Raw genomic sequence first — 12,343 nt, 5'->3', positions numbered from 1 at the left:
CTCTATTTGTAGAACACACAGCGGGGAGCAGCGCCAAAGGAGATTTTGGGGAATAGGATGGCACGAACTTGGGCCGGCAAACGAAATCCTCCCGCGCGCAACGGATCCTGGTCTCCGGCGCCTCCCCGCAGCGCTTCCTCCAACGGGCGGCAAGTCGTTGCTCCGGCCTGGGAGCACGCGCTCGGCTCGTAGACGAATGAGACACCGAGGCTGCAGTAACTCCACTTGCGCAGGGGTGTTTCTGCAAATTTGCCCTGCATGTCTACGGGTCGGCGTGCTCGTAGGTTTCAGCATCCAATTCATTGCGTGCAGATCAATAATCAGCTTCTCACCGCGGCATAAGGGCGTATACAACAGTGCAGACAGCTGTTGTCTTTTTGTCACAAACAAATAGCTGAACAGACAGCTTGTACAACGAGCTGTCTATTTAGCTGGCTGCAGAATGATTAATTCTTTCTTTAACACACAAACTCATGGTGATCTAGTGCATACTTGATCTTTGTAGCTATTTTGTTACATACATGAGAAAATGCATAATACATTCAAATAATTCGCATGACTCTTACAACAAGCATGTATAATATTGGCCTTCAATTTGTCGCCAATCAAGGCTTCTAGTTTTTCATCCTTGGCAATAAAGTCATCAAATGTATATACCTCCGTTGGATCAATTTCTTCTAGTTTATCGACACAGGCTGCAAATCAGAGGAATGCAAATAAATAATGCAGCCACCGCCACCGTTTCAGTTTACAGCTACAGATTCTCTTAAGTTGTCCGGAAAAGTAAAATAATCAAGAAAAGAAGAATCTTATGGCACATTTATCAACTGGAGTAACTGAAGATCAAACTAAGCCACACTGGGACAGTGTAAACAAGAGCAATAGAAAGGGGTGTCTTACACAGAAATGTTCAGTCTCAGGATTCCATGCTGCCACAGGTAAAATTATGAACAGCCATGCTCATAATGGAACCACCATTTTAGTTCACTAATGCTTGCATCACTATTTTAGTTCAGTTTTCACTAGACAAAATAAAATTTCGGAAAAAAGTGTGATGCTCAGTTTTCAGTTCTCAGTTTTCAGTAATGACATCTTCAGTTTTCAGTCGACAACATCTGATCAACCTCAAAACCTTCAAAGATATTCACCTGATCATGAGACTGGTTATGCTACAATCAGTGCTACACTACAACACGACTGAATTAATCAAGAACAAAATGCTATGCAAGCTAACACAGCCCATGGGGAGAAGAAATCCCTGACACACAATGAAGATACACTCCTATCATGCAGGGTTGTTTGCATCAATCTCCTTTAGGGGACAGCTCGTCGCCCCAAGAATCAGCTCTAGGACACCCTATGGGTTGTACACCCAATCAAAACTTTATAATCTGCTATACATGACATCTGGCTCGTGTCTAAGCTTAGAACCACAGGTCACCTCATCAATGAACTACAGAATTGCAGAGTAGTCTATCTGAATCTCAGACTCAGGATGAACTAATTATCGATAATCTAGGTGGACAGGTTAAATTGAGATTACTGCAGTCAGCAAGTCAATATGCACTAACCTTTGTGTCAATTGTGCGAGGAAATTTTTTTTATCAGAATGTCATCACCAGCAAGGAATTTTATCTGAACTAATCAATAATAACAGACCAGCTGAAATAAAAAAATGGCAGTCTTGATCTTTACTAGAAAATGAAGTTGCCACAACAAACTGAAAATTTGGTTACATGAATTAATTAGAAATATCAGTGGCCACAGCTGTTTGAAAAAAAGATAACTACAGTGAATTAATTAGAAATGTCATCTGAAAAATTGGCTATAGTGGATTATTCAGAAATGTGAGCTCCAATCTAGAGAGCTCATCAATCATCAGAACCGTATGCTAGTCATTTATGTCAGTTTTACTATAACATGCTGAAATATCGAAAGCTAAAGTGTGCTGAAATGAATCAGATCGGAATCAAGTCTGAAGATAACCTTGGATTTCCACACCCTAGTGTGCTGCTTCACGAAATCAAATGGGAAATAGGAAAGCTATCCTGCAACTCCATGATTGCAAAAATCCACAGCCAAAATTCATGTACTATCTGCATAAATCATTGGCACCACCACGAGAAATCAATCAAATTCAAATGAAATCAGACGGCAAAAGGACACAGGGCACCTTCCGCACTGGTGGGGAGAATCAGACATCATCCATTCGAGCTCTTCCCTGTGCCTTCCGCATCGGCGCTGCCGCATCCTTCCGCGATTGCGCCGCAGCTGCCTTGCGCATCCGAGCCTCATCCACCTGCAGTCCGCGGCGGCGCCGAAATCCTTTGCTCCGCCACTCTGCTTGAGCTCGTCTGCTTCTTGGCCACCGCCGTAGATCCCCCTGATGGCGCCGTGAGTCCGTCGATGCAGATGCCCCCGGGGCCTTCCGCGAGTGCGCCGCCGCAGCCTGCCGCTCCCGAGTTGCATCCGCCTTGAGCAAATCTCGCGCCGCCTGATCTGCGCACCGCGACATGGTGGCCGTGAGGAGCTGGATGGGCGGGCGGAGGGAAGGGAGGAGGGGATTTTATCGGGCAAGATGCTTGGCGCGAACTTTTGGCGGCAAAACGAATTCCCACGAGCGCGCGCACAGCGGATCCATGCCCCCGTCGCCGAACTGCAGCAACTCCTACAACGCCTCGGCAACTCGTCGTCTCGCCTCGGACCACGCGCGAGTGCCGTCGACGAACGAGCCGACGGCCGTGCCGTCTCTCCTCTCCGTCGGGGGGTTTTTTGCAAAAAGGAGCTGCATGTCGACGGGAGTCGACGCCCCGTTGTACCTGCCCTAAGTTTCGCATCATCTCAACAGCACGTAATAAAGCAAAAGTTCATGCGCCAGCTATAGTAGGTCGATCGCTTTTATATATATATATATATATATATATATATATATATATATGCGCGCGCGGGGCTTGGCAGCGTCACCAAGGTAAGCATCGGTCGACCGGCCACTACTACAAAAACGTTAATTTGTTTTGGTTGGAAAACCCCTGTTGTCCCGGTTTTCCAATCGGGAATGTCAATCTGGGACAAAAATGGGTGTCATTTTGTTCCGGGTCTGACAAAACAGGGACAAAAGGGTGCGCCAGACCTTTTGTCCCGCTTGGTAACACCAACCGGGACAAAAGATCTTTTTTTTCCTGCTTTACTTTTCTCAATTATTTTTCTATTTCAATTATACTTTTGCATTTCAATTAAACTTATGTATTGGAATTCAGTGTGTATGATCTTCACTAATATATACAAAAATATATAGTTACTTATATAATATTTTTCCTAGAAAGTTTTCATATATGAATTAATTCACTTATATATATATATACACACACATATATATTATTGGAGTGCTTATATATATAATACATACATACTCATAAATAGAAATTTAATACATACACACATATATATTTACATAGGTATATTCGTTCTTAATTACATATATACGCGTATATTATCATATTTGCTGCGATTGTCAATATTAGATAGTCCATCATAGTAGAATTCGCCTTTTGGATCGAGGACTTGCTCAACAATAAATCCAGACATTTGTTCTTGAATCGCCATAATCTTTTCCTCCGGTATGAGTTTATCGCGCATCTCCTCAACCTATGGAAAAAAGGGATAATTAATTTTGACTAATTAAAATACGAGTTCAAATATTAACAAGTTTTTTAATTACTTCCTCCTCCCAATCTGTCCAGCCCTTTGGAGGACCTACCAAACCATGGATGTTCTCGCATACATAGTATGCGCATAATATAGTGCCTTGTTTCTGCCTCATACACTTTAAGAGAGAAGAAATTATCAGGTATTTACATGAATATATAATAAAACTAATAAATCGTGCAACGAATCATCCAAGTGCGTACCGCAAAATCTGTCTTGATCTTCAATTTCTTGTCAAATTTGCCTAGATGATTTTTAGCGAATTTTTTCCAAATCCTGTGCATGATTAGAACAATTATAGTCAAGTAACAAAGTGATTCAAATTATCGGTCATCGACGGAGTAGTGGTAGAATTACTTTTTCATCATATTAAGAAGATTTTCGTATTGTTCTGAAGGTCTCCTCGATGAGTCCATAACCACGAGTAGGCTCTTCTCGGGAATTATGACAATTAGGACCCAGTGTTCACTACAAGATTATACGGAGGCAGTTCTTGGTAGTAAAAGTTTAAACAATTCGATTACAGAATAGAAAGAGTTAGACGGAAATAATCACTCACGCAAAGTTGTAAGGAAACAATATCATTTGCAAACCGGGGGTTCCCGACTAGTACTAATGAGAGATTTTCTAGCAGTGGCAGCTGGGTGCCGCGGAGCCACTCCTATGGCCCGTGCTCGGTGGCGGCGGTGGGAAGTTGGTCGCCGGCGCCGGCGCCGGCCGACGTGCTGCTGCAGGACCAACAACGCGCGGTCTACATCCAGAGGAAGCTCGCCGGCGGCACCCCCCAGGACGACGACGGCAGCGACCTGCCGGAGTCGGACACCAAGAGCGGCCAGCACGCTCCCACCATTGGACCCAACATTGGCCAAGACAGTGACCCCACGTCAGAGGCAAGAACACATTTACATATATATTAATAATTATGTCTCTCTCTGTCTCTCTTTATATATATACCCGTGTCTGATGACTAGCTAAGCTACTGTTCGCTGATGATGCAATGCAATGCAACTAGAACTCCGAGGCGGTGACCATCTTCGAACCTGCGGCGGGCGGCGGGTGCCGGGCGTGAAGCAGACGATGGTGCGGGACACCGCCAGCGACGTGGCCTGGGTGCAGTGCGCCCCCTGCCCCAGGCCCCAGTGCCACCCTCAGACGGACACCCTCTACGACCCCTCGCAGTCGTCGACGTACGCGCCCTTCGCCTGCGGCTCCCCCATCTGCCGGCAGCTCGGCCCCTACGGCAACGGCTGCGCCGGCGGGTCCCGGCAGTGCCAGTACCGCGTCCAGTATCCCGATTCCCGACGGGTGGTCCACCGCGGGCACCTTCATCTCCGACGTGCTCCGGCTCAACCCCACCTCGGTGATCGGCGGGTTCCAGTTCGGGTGCAGCCACGCCGTGCGCGGCCACTTCCCCAACGACACCGCCGGGATCATGGCGCTCGGCGGCGGCGCGCAGTCGCTGGCGTCGCAGACCCGGCTCACCTACGGCGGCGTCTTCTCCTACTGCCTCCCGCGGACGCCGAGCTACAGCGGCTTCTTCGTCCTCGGCGTGCCCGGGGTCGCCGCCTCCCGGTACGCCCTCACGCCCATGTTCGCCGTCCCGCAGGCGCCGATGCTCTACCTCGTCCGCCTCCAGGCCATCGTCGTCGCCGGCCAGGCCCTCGCCGTGCCGCCGGCGGTGTTCGCGCCCGGCTCCGTCGTGGACTCGCGCTCGGTGATCACGCGCCTCCCGCCGACGGCGTACGGGGCGCTGCGCGCCGCCTTCCGGGCCAGGATGGGGATGTACCGCGCGGCGCCGCCCAAGTACCAGCTCGACACCTGCTACGACTTGAGGGGGGTCCGCCGCGTCACGCTGCCAACCATCACGCTGGTGTTCGACCACAGCGCCGCTGTGGAGCTCGACCCGTCGGGGATCCTCTACGACAACTGCCTCGCCTTTGCCCCCGGCAGCGACGACCGGGCGATCGGGGTCATCGGCAACGGCCAGCTGCAGACATACGAGGTGCTGTACAATGTCGCCGGCGCCACCATGGGGTTCCGCCGTGCCGCCTGCTGATGCGATGAGTGCACCACCAATAATTCACCATGAGTCCAATCCACCATCAAGATGACAAGTCCAATCAGTCATAGAGGTGTCAAAGTATAGTGGAAATCCAGAGATAGAATATATTTCAAGAATCCAAATGTTTGCCGGGACGAAATGGACGTTGCACCAGTTAAACCGATGCATCACCATCGGTGCATCCGATGGTTGCCGGATACACCGACGCCCTAGCATCGGTGTAATTGGACGTGCGTACCCAAGTGAGGAAAACTCAGTAGCACCGGTTTAACCGACGGGTCAAAGAGAGGCATCGGTGAAATCAGCATACTATTGTCCAGAGACGATGTCAAGTGCCCAGGAGCCAAGCCTTCAGCACCGGTTTAACCGATGCCCCATCGGAGCATAGCGTCGGTGCAATGACGTCAGCAAGAAAGGAAGAGTGTAACGGCTACATGAAGATCAAGTGTCACCGGAAGAACCAACGCTTAAGCATCGGTTTAACCGATGGTCCCTGGAGTTGCTGCAGCTATGTCAATGAAGCCAACGACTAGTTTCAGTCTGTGAGTGACCGGAAGTACCGATGCTCTTTGCACCGGAAGTTCCGATGCCTACGCAGAAAAGTGTCCAACGGCTCTAAACGGCTAGTTCAAGTTGGAGGCATATATATATATATATATATATATATATATATATATATATATATATGTGTGTGTGTGTGTGTGTGTGTGTGTGTGTTCTCCCGACTATTTGAATCTTGCTGGAGTTCCAAAACATCACACACACACATCCAAGAACACCTCCAAACCATCCAAGAACATAGAGATCAAATCCTTAGTCCTTAGCACAAACTTTGTAAGTGTTAGTTCTAGGTTAGCTCTTGAGTGAGTGATCAAGCAAGGTTTAGATCCTTGTGCTGTGGTTCTAGAGTGAACCAAACTTGTATCTCGGTGCGCCAGCCTCCTTAGAGCATTGGTGGCTCGCCGGCAATTCAATGACCCTCTGGCTTGGTGTGGAAAGGCGTCGACAACATTGTGCGGGGGATGGAGACCCCTCCTTCGTGGGCAATCTCCCTTAGTGGATATCGGGATCAAGGTGACCGTGACTGTGTTCACGGAAGAGACTTGATTGCCGGAAAGCGATACTCTTCGTGAGTGCTTCAACAACGTGGATGTAGGGGCGTCTTTGTGGCAATCCGAACCACGGGATAAATTCTCGCATCAAGAGTTTGCTTCCTCTAATCCCTCTCTTTAAGCTTTCGTATTTCATATTGCAATCTTTGTGCTTTTACTTTCATAGAATAGTTTCTTGATAGGATTGGCTATATGTTGCTAAACTCTTTTGGGATGAGGGTTTCACACTAAGGTAAACTGTAGCTGCACATCTAGATAGCATGTTTTAGTTTAAGTTTTTGTGCAAACTAGTTGGAGCCATAGGTTAAGGTTTTTATAGTGCCTAATTCACCCTCCCCCTCTTAGGTTAGAGCACTCGATCGCTTTTAGAATCTAATGAACCTAATTAGGCTGTGAATAGACACTAAATTGCTACAGTAAATCTACAGTAAACATGCTCTAATGATGGATTAATTAGACTCATTAGATTCGTCTCGTAGTTTACAGACGAGTTCTGTAATTAGTTTTATGATTAGTCTATGTTTAATACTTCAAATATGAAAAGATTCTCTTTCAAAATTCAAAATGAATGGAACTAAACACGGCCTATATATGTTGGCTGTTTTGTTAATTGTATATAATGTGGCATTTGCATTTAGCCAGCAGCAGATTAAATCATAAACCTTACTCTCAGAACTAAAGCATTTAAGATAGTATTTTTTTAGGGCGAAAAAGTTGCGGCGCGGTGTTCAAAGCTCAAACTGAATGACCTTCTCATGAATGCATTTCCTTGTCGGAGTCAGAAAATTTATGAAATCCCACGTTGAATTAGATGATCCATCTGGCGTCACAATCCAGTAGCATGTGCGGTGCACTACTGGAGTTGGGAAGCAACCATGTAACAAACGCCTGTCGTGGCTGAAGGGAGATGGATGAACGGAGATGGATGGATAGGGGCTCAGCGTGGAGTCCGAAATCCAGTTCTCCAGGATGAACGGAGATGGATGGATAGGGGCTCAGGGTGGAGTCCGGAATCCGGTTGCAACGATGTCAGGGGCTAGGTGGAGTCCGGATTAGACCCTCAATCAATAGTTGAATCACACTCGGATTCAGAGCGGCACGAAGAGGACCAATGCATGGGGAAAACGGTCTCACCTGTCAACCACATAAGATGGACCAAACTAAAATTTTGGGTGGAAACCTTACTCCGGCGGATTCGCATCTATGTCTCTTTGAGAAGAATGCCTTGACAAGTCAATAATCAATCACTAGATTTAGGATCACAAGCCGATGCTTCACGTCGAAATGGGTATACATAGGAAAATTTCGTTCTACACTTGCAGCTACTCCCACATATATATCTCATGATGTACAACGTATCTTACCCAATGAAGAATAGGTACATAAAGTATGTGATGGTATATACATTGGGTATGTGACCGTTTTTTTTAGAAAATGGAAACGAGTTCCAAACTCTACAAAGTCTATATGGCCAAAAGATTATTACAAAACAAAACCGTCCATTGGCTAATTGGGAGGAAAATAAAGGAAAAATGATCTAAACCAATCCATAGGTTATGCTTCCACCCCCGATTGGCTATTTCCAAGGCGACGGTCTCCAAAGCAAGACTTGCCCTTCGGAATAGCACCTTCGTCATATCTTCATGCTATAGGTGCGCCCACATGTGCAACTAGTAGGTCCCCCTGAAAACAGCCAGCATAAATGAAGAATACTTGATTTTGTTAAAAATAATATCATTACGACATCTCCAAATAGCCCAACACAATGCAGTTGCCCCCACCAACATGACACACCTCTCCTTGTCACCAAAATTTGAGAGCCAATTCCCTAGCATATGGGAAATCGATCTTAGCAGGGTTAACCCTGTAGCTAAATAGACTATCCTCCAAATCTCCTTTCTATGGTGACAGTCAAAGCGGAGATGTGTAATCGATTCATTACAATTACAGCAGCAACACTTCAAACTCACATTCCAATTTTTTCTCACTAGATTATATTTTGTTAGGATAACTCCTCTTTGGAGATACCAAAAGAAAATCTTTATCTTGAGAGAGATTTTTAGTTTCCAAATTAATTTGTGGCAAAAGGGAGTATGCTGGTTCATCTTGTGGAGGCACATAGATCTAACAGTAAAGATCCCATATTTATTTAAATGCCATTTGAAGTGATCTCTCCCGTCAACTAAATTGATGTTGGTTATCTTAGCTACCAGGTCAAGCCATTCTTGGAGTTTTTCATCCACCAATGCCCTTCTAAACGAAATGTTTAGGGGTTCTGAACTTAACACACTCGCTACTGATGCATGTGGTTGGCGAGCTATGTTGTAAATTGTTGGATACTAATATTTGAATGGCCTTTGGCCCACCCAAGTATCCTCCCAAAATCTCGTTTGTTTCTCATCTTTAATCTCAAAGGATCTATAGGCCAAGACCTCTTCTGTAATCTTTATTAACCCTCTCCAAAAATGAGTCGTTTGGTTTAGCTTGCACTTGTAGAGATTTTGAGCTCAAATATTTGTTTCTGAGCATAGATTGCCATGTGCCTTCTCTGTTAAGCAGGTTAACTATCCATTTGCTTAGAAGGCACTTATTCTGAACCTTGAGATCAATGACTCCAAGGCCACCTTGATCTTTAGGGCAGCAGAGAATGTCCCATTTAGCTAAGCGGTATTTTTTCTTATCTGAGCCACCTTGCCAAAAGAAACTCGATCTGTATTGATTAAGTTTCTTAAGAACCCCTTTGGGTATCTCAAAAAAGGACAACATGAACATGGGTATGCTGCTAAGCACTGAGTTTGGAAGAACTAATCTAGCTCCATATGACAAATGCTTAGCTTTCCAACGTGTTAACTTCTTTTCAAAACGATCTTCGACTTTCCTCCAATCAATATTACAGAGCTGTCGATGATGCATTGGAATACCCAAATATCTGAAAGGATACTCCCCAGCATTGCATCCAAAGAGTTCGATATACTCATCTTCAAACTTTTTCGCTCACTTTTGTGAAAGTTTATCTTAAGACCAGACATCTGTTCGAAAACACTTAGCAGAAGTTTCATATTTTTTGCTTGTTCGATGTCATGGTCCAGGAAAATGATGGTATCATCTGCATATTGCAAAATCGACAAGCCATCATCCACTAGGTGTGGTATAACACCACTGATTTGTCCATCATCCTTAGCTCTTTTAATCACAATTGCTAGCATATCTGCAACTATATTGAATAGGACAGGAGACATAGGGTCGTCTTGTCTAAGCCCCCTCTTAGTTTGGAAGTAATGACCAATGTCACCATTGACCTTAACCCCAACACTACCCCCCTTAACCATTCCTTCAACCCAGCTACACCATTTGAGTGAGAACCCTTTCATACTTAGTGTTTGTTGAAGGAACGACTATTTAACTTTATCATAGGCTTTTGCAAAGTCAATTTTGAAAATGACCCCATCTCGCTTCTTATTGTGTAGCTCGTGAATGGTTTCGTGGAGTATAACTACCCCCTCCATGATATTTCTACCTGGCATAAAGGCAATTTGGGAGGGACTAACCACTGTTTGAGCTACCTTATTCAACCTGTTGGTGCCAACTTTTGTGAAAATATTGAAGCTGACATTAAGAACATAGATTGGCCTATATTGTTGTATTTGTTTCGCATCCACTGTCTTTGGAAGTAGTGTAATCACTCCAAAGTTGAGACTATAAAGAGGTAGGCGTTCTTCATGGAAATCTTTGAAGAGTACCATAAGGTCCTCCTTTATTATTTCCCAGAATACTTGAAATTTTTCTGCTAGAAAACCATCAGGGTTAGGGGCTTTATTGTGTTCCATTTGAAACACCCCCTCCTTCACCTCTATCTCAGTGAAAGCAGAAATCAGGATCTCATTCTCTGTTTCTGTTACTTGAGGAATGTCATCTATTCGACTTTCCACAAGTGAGATGTCATTCTCATCTGGTTGACCAAACAAGTTCTTGTAATAATTTGTGATATACTTTTTGAGTTCAATGTTTCCCACAATTATGCCATCTTCTTGTTCTAATCTGAAGATGTGTTGTTTGCGGTGCTTGCCATTGGCCACTAGATGAAAGAAGCGAGTGTTGTCATCTCCATGAAGAAGGGTTTTCACCTTCGCCCTCTCATACCATTTAATCTCTTCTTCTCTCAGAAGGAAAATTAATCTCTCCTTTATATGATGCTTTAAATTGATCTCATTATCTGTCAGGATGTTGGTTTCTGCCTTTTTATCTAACTTGTCTAACCAAGCGATAAGTCTTTTCTTTTCTTTTTTATACACTCCAGCTGTATGCCTGGCCCACCCTCTTAGGTATTGCCTGAGGCGCCTAATCTTATTTTGCCATCTTTGTAGCGACGTGGTGCCATGGCATTCCTGTCTCAAATTTGAAGGACAATTGCCCATTCTGGTGAGTAGAAGAGTCAGTGTTTAAGACAAGGGGAGTGTGATTAGAAATGTTTCTATCCCTAGCCTCAACCGTTGATAAAGGGTATTTATCCTCCCATTCAGTACTAACAAGTACTCTATCAAATTTCTCAAAAGTCAGCTCATCTCCTGGACCAGCCCAAGTGTATTGACGACCCGACATAATGATCTCTTTGAGGTCCAGGGTTTCGATTACCGCATTAAAGATGTTGGGCCATTTACTATCAAAGTTATCTGTGCTCTTGTCATCTGGATGTCTCATAATATTAAAGTCCCCACCTATGATATAAGGTAGAGACTCCCGCGAGCAGGTGTGAGTCATCTCCACTAAAAAGGCCTCTTTATTATTAAGTTGAGCCGGTCCATAGACAACATATAGTGCAAACTTGAAGCCATCAGACTTATCTCGAAGGATGAACTTAACATAAAAGTCACCCTCGTCGATGGCACCAATGTCAAAATAGTTCAGGTCAGCCCCCAAAAGGATGCGCTTGAACGACCGTGTGGGGCCAAACTATGTCAAATAAAATCTCAGCCCCCACAAAAGTTTTTCAAAGTAGCATCTGAGAAGTCATCGCTACCTGTCTCTGAAAGAGCAATAAAATTAATTTGCTCCTCTTTGACCATCTCTGATAAATATATGTGTTTAGCCAAGTCTGCAAGACATCTGCTGTTCCAGAAGACTCCTTTCATTGGAGACGAAGCTTAGAAGGGGTTCTTGGCTTTTTGGGAGGCTTGCCATTTTCAATCTTAGTGGCAGAGTTAGACTTTTTCTTTCTAGGAACAGGATTGAGATCACTAAATACGTGGTCAAAATTCTGCTCAAGCGAGTCCTCATTTATATCTCCACAAACGTGGTTAAGGACCGCCTCAAGTCTCTCCTCCCCCTCATCATCACTGAAATCTGTGATGTTGGAGGTACTGTTTTTTTAACATTTCTCTTATTTTTATTCTCTACTTTCTTCTTAGCAGCCACTACTAGCCTATCAATTTCTATGTTTTTTATAGCTATGGTGGAAGATTTAATG

The 12,343-nt window shown here is 44.9% G+C and overlaps 1 long non-coding RNA gene and 1 pseudogene across 1 annotated transcript; one reads left to right on the top strand and one right to left on the bottom strand.

Annotated features, from left to right (window-relative positions):
• Window positions 1-471: 471 nt before the first annotated feature.
• On the bottom strand, window positions 472-2,819 carry LOC120699533. The gene is made up of 3 exons (XR_005685478.1): window positions 2,594-2,819; window positions 1,987-2,499; window positions 472-695 (listed from the first exon to the last, which is right to left on the bottom strand). It is a non-coding gene; the product is annotated as an uncharacterized LOC120699533 (long non-coding RNA).
• Window positions 2,820-4,707: 1,888 nt separating this feature from the next.
• LOC120701020 lies at window positions 4,708-5,764 on the top strand (annotated as a pseudogene).
• Window positions 5,765-12,343: the final 6,579 nt, after the last annotated feature.

This window comes from Panicum virgatum, chromosome 3K, assembly GCF_016808335.1.
Source record: "Panicum virgatum strain AP13 chromosome 3K, P.virgatum_v5, whole genome shotgun sequence".
NCBI lineage: Eukaryota > Viridiplantae > Streptophyta > Magnoliopsida > Poales > Poaceae > Panicum > Panicum virgatum.
Note: the sequence above shows the minus strand (reverse complement) of the source record. Positions and strands in the feature narration are given on the sequence as shown.